The following is a 5,462-nucleotide window of genomic DNA, read 5'->3' as shown; positions in this document are numbered from 1 at the left end:
GCCTATTTGGTTGACACTCCAAAAATAAATGCTAGTTGCAACCAATCATAAAACAGGGAAAAAAAAGAGTATAGGACAACAATGCAATGAATACTTCTGTTACACAAAATCATGTCGGAAGAGAAGAAAGCCGAAAACAAGACAATTTACCCGCATCCAAAAAAACTTTCCTGCCACTGCCAGTGTTAGACAGCCCGGTCTGTAGGGAGTGCAGATCAACAAGTCCTATGTGTATGCTTTTGTACAGTTATGGTTAAAAAATCTCTCTGCTTCCCTACACTAGAATTTTGATTGTGATACATTGACTGATTGCATTATTTATTAATACATTTTTAATTTTATGGATATCACAATAATTATTGTGAAGTTTTTGACCACGAAAATAATGTAGTGAACATGGTGACAGTCCTAGTAGGAAGCATAATCATTATGCTGACATCAGAATCCATTTTTTTTCCAGTACTGAAAATATCAATAAAAAGCTCAGAGTAATTAAAATGGGTCGATTTACTCAATATTTGTGTGTTGTGCTTTTTATGCTTACAGTTCAGTGCTATTAACTTAGCAGCATACTAACGTCAAAATCAATTGTGAGATTATGCTGCCTACTATGATGGAGATTTCATTTTGGCCAAGTTCTTAGTATTGCAGCAAAAGCAACCCTGACTGCATTGTGCCGAGCTGAAATAAAAAAAAAATAATAATAATAAATCCAAGACGGCTGACAAAGAAATGCCATTTATAAGTTCATTCAGTACTGAAAAAATATCAAGAAGAACAACTCAGAGTCTTTTTCTTACATGTGTGTTGCATGTGTGATGTGTATTTTTTTGGCTTATTTAGAGTACATGCTACTATCTTTCTCATCAGAAACTTGCTGTTTAGGAAGGTTGCCACCAAAGTACTGTAGATAAATCCAAATCGACCATTTATAAGGTTTCATGACTGTTACAATATACTCCCTTAGAAGACAGCATGCCTATATAAGCAGCACGCAACAAAGCAGCTCACTAGGGTTTGAGACCGCTTGCATCTCTTTTTCTCTCTTGTGCCAAGTTCCTCATTCTCTTTTACTCTCTATCACTGAGAGATAAATTCCAGATTCCCCAGTGATCGCTAAAGAAAGACAGTTTAGAAGAGAAATCTAATGCACAGGAATAGTGTCGTCCCTGGAGAACGGCAACCTTTTAAACAAACAGCTGAGCAGCAGAGACTAAAACCGACAGACCCTGTAGGAGAGACGAAAAGAGTAAGGGGAAAAAATTGGAGGGGAACAGGACATGTTACTGGAGTAAACACTAAATCCCCAGCAGTAAACTATCAGCAATGATAATCCATTAAGAATCAATGCATAGAGAATATGTGCTTATGCCTTACTGCAGCAGCAGTTATTGATTGAGAGCCGGTCCATGCCGAGAGGGGGCAGCAGCATTATCATGCAGCCTACGTAATGCCATTTCATTCAGGACGAGACCAGCAAGCTTTTGATTAAGAACAGATGCTGCTCACACCTCCCATTCTCTTATGTGCTGCTGAAGACAATGGCAGATTTAGGAGCTTTATCATAGTTTAATATCTCTAATGTCTTATATCCTCAACCACTCCCAAATCCCTTGCTCAGTTTCAAAAAACGAAAGGCACATTTTCTCCTGTAATTGGGTGCTGTTAACTGAAACTGTGGCCTTTTGAGGGTTGTTAAATGCAAATATATCCTTGTTATGCCCTAAATGTTCATCCCAAACTCAAGAAACAGAAATGTTCAGGATGTCCATTTCAAAATGCACCTGTAATGCACAGTTGGTTACATTGTTTACATCCTTTTAATTCAAATTCACAGTCACATTTTTATTTCTTTTTTTGAGAAAAATACTAGGATTAGAGGCAGAATCAAGTAGTTGCCATGTAAATAAATGTTATACAAAATGTTCTATTATCAAGTTATATCAATAATTTAGTTTGTAATGTAGTAAATACATAAAATTATACTAAATGTCAGCGTTCCGTATGCATGTATCTTTAATTACTATCATATATATCGGCTTTATATCGGCCATAAAAAACCCCCCAAAAAACCAATGTCAGTCAAACACTAATTACCATCCTAATTTTCTGTAAAGCTGCTTTGAAATGTGTATTGTGAAAAGCACTTTATAAATATTTTTGACTTGACTTTTTCCATGCAAAAAGCACATCCTCTACTGTTGAAACAATAAACACACAACACATACACACCAAAATCGATAGAGGATCTTATGAAAGAGACCCCGATGTCTCTTGCCTTCACACTGACTGACATCTCCTCATGACTGTCAGCTACACTACGCATTGTGGGACTGTCACCCTCATAAGTGACAGCCACTCCATTATCACATTATCAGAGTTGCCACATAAAACTTTACAGCCTCGACACCCAGCATTCATCACACCCTCACCTCCAAGAGGGCACACGGAGACTCATTATATCAGATATCATATCAGATTGACAAGCGGCCTGGGGTCTGACTGAAGCCTGACAATACTCCCCCAGAGCCCCATTTATGAGTTATTGTGCAGCGGCCTCGACAACACAAAATTGACCTTTGCATTGTGAATGGTTCACTGCCCCTTTAGACGGCATCCTGTTTGATCATTGCCTCCTTGCCACGTTCAGTCCAGCCGTAAATACCCCCCTCCCCATGTTTCTCGGTGAATAGCAATTAGGAAAGTGACGACAATGATTAGTATTTATGCTGTTGGTTCAATTGTGCAGCATATTGTGCAGCTGTGACAATTTGGCAGAAAAATCAGGGAGCGGCAAAAGTTTGATTACAATTTCCCAAGGAGGCGGAAAGTGGTGCCGGTGGGGCAGGGAGGATTAGGCCTCAACGTATGCCCCCTGTCTGTGATTGTGTCTGCCACATTACATTACCACAGACGCTCCAGAGGAAATATAATGAGATTATCACAAAGACGCATGAATCGAATCCCAGATGAGACACTGGCCAGCAGTGAATGTGTGAGTCTCTGTTACTCACACCTGCATGGAGCTCCTCAAGCATGGAATGAGCAAAGCGCTCGAGCGTAACCACAGTGAAACACCATTGCTCTCCTGCAAAATATCATTAAAAAAAATTAAATAGTTAATCTTATAACTGAAGATCTACATGACACAATACAGCTAATGACTCCATGTTAAGAGACTCTGTCATGTCTTTAATCTGTGATGTGTTTCAGTATCACTGCCTTGGATGCATTTCTGAATAACATGTGATAGCATATCAGTGATTTCATTTGCATTCAATGATATATCATTTAACCAGGGCTCAACATTAAGGTTTTTCAGCACTAGATTTGAATTAAAGGTATAGTTCACCTGAAAATAAAAATTCTGTCATGTACTGTCTGTCATGTCGTTCCTAACCTAAATGGCTTACTTTGTAACTTCTGCACAACAAAGTAAAAAACAAAGTGTGTTCTAAAGGTTGGAATACACTACATTCACACACTACCAGATTTTAAAGTCATTCTGATCACAACAAACTCACACAGAAACATGCGCCTTGTTGCTAGGAGATACGTGACAAATTAAAACAATATGTTTTGTAAAATTGGCTGAAAATATCAAACATGTTTGATAGCCCCCGACTGGATGGAATCACAGTCTGAAGCGGAAAAATACACTACGCAATTTTTTATGGAAACTGTCAACTCAAATCTGTGTAAAATCAGGGCAAAAATCATGTAGTGTATTTCAGCCTTAAGTGTTCTGGAAAGTCAATGTGACTCAAACCTTTAAGTTTTAAAAAGGACATAAGGGTATAGGGTGAAATCACAGGTGCATTCAACATTTTATACGTTTTTGTAAAGAGTTGACTGAACAGTGTTCACTCACAAGAGATGAAGACTGCACTGAAAAAAAAAGTTTTATATAAAAAGTGTTTTAATTATATATGGTGTATATATGCCACCCCCCTCAAAATGTATTTCTCCATGTTGAAATGACATAACCTGCAGTGCTTCACAAAAAATTCAAGTGCATCCTCATGCTCATTGGCTTCCACTTTTGAAGAAACTTTAATAGCGAAACTGTAGTTTGGAGATGCGAAGAGTGAAAATCAGACACTGGAACATACTTATTATCGTGCTTTACCAGCAGAGACAACGGGATAATCAGTACCTGTACGGCCGAAGAAGCAGACCAAAAAATTAAAAAAATTAAAAAAGGACAAAAACGAGTGTAAACATCGGAACGACATGCACAATGTGGAAAGATTTGATGGAGAAAATCCTGAGTAGTGATGCCCAAGTTGCTGCTTTTTTGTTAGACAGGTAAGGGAATTAGCTGTGTAGACTGCTCTCTAAGGGGGCTTTTACACTGGGCACGTTTGCTGCAGTCCGAGCCTGAGTACGATTGTTCCCAGTGCCCCCCGCTGTGTTGGTTTGGTTTCACACCCACTTGTTTCTTTTGAATCCTGGTGCATTTGCGTTCATCTTACGTCATCACAAACGTGCATGGCACATGATAGAAAACAGAACGTGGATGAATATATTGTGTTTTTTAATTGATTTGATTTAATTGATTACAGTAAACACTGTAATCAATTAAAAAATAAAAAATACTGTATGTGTGTCACATGAAGGCAGCGGCTTGCAAACGGACTGTTTTGAGGAGATTACAAGCCATTAATTTGCCACTCTGAGTGCACTCACTATGTGATGACACTGCAAGATAACTCTTGCTCGTGTTCAAAGTAAATCATCACCACTGTCATCCCTTACACGTGTTTTGTTGAACTAATGATGTCATCATCAGCTAAAATGCATGTGCATGTTACTTTATTTCATAATAAAGTGTGCATCTGAGTCCAAATTGCTTTCACATTCACGCGAACCGCGGCACAGTTCCATTGCAACCAAACTCACCCCATTGCACTCCTGGTTCAGACAGCTTTTCACATTACTAATTTTTCATGCAAACTGTGCCATTTCTAACTAAACTGCCAGTGTGAAAACCCCCTAAAACTCACTAGCATCAGTATAATTTACATTAATCCAAACCACATCAATAGTGGCCCTTTTCCACTGCATGGTACGGCTCGGCTCAGCTCGGTTTGCTTTTCCACTGCAGTTTGGTATCGCTTTAGAGTGGGCGGGATTATAGACATGTCATTATAGTTAAGTTATAGTAGCCGCCTCTACTGCCGTTACATCATCGTAAATGCAACACAAACAAACACACAACAATGGAGCATATCGATTAAATGGTGTCTCGGCTATCAATGACAGGAACATCTGGACTTCCTCAACAGACGAAACAGCCATTATTTTGTTGCTTAAAGGGGTCATATTATGCGATTTCAAGTTTTCCTTTCTCTTTGGAGTGTTACAAGCTGTTCGTGAATATATAAGATCCCTAAAGTTGCAAAGACTAAAGTCTCACACCCAAAGAGATATTCTTTATAAAAGTTAAGACTGGTCCACGC

Source organism: Sinocyclocheilus grahami, unplaced genomic scaffold (genome assembly GCF_001515645.1).
Source record: "Sinocyclocheilus grahami isolate Dianchi unplaced genomic scaffold, SAMN03320097.WGS_v1.1 scaffold1236.1, whole genome shotgun sequence".
Classification (NCBI taxonomy): Eukaryota; Metazoa; Chordata; class Actinopteri; order Cypriniformes; family Cyprinidae; genus Sinocyclocheilus; species Sinocyclocheilus grahami.
Note: the sequence above shows the minus strand (reverse complement) of the source record.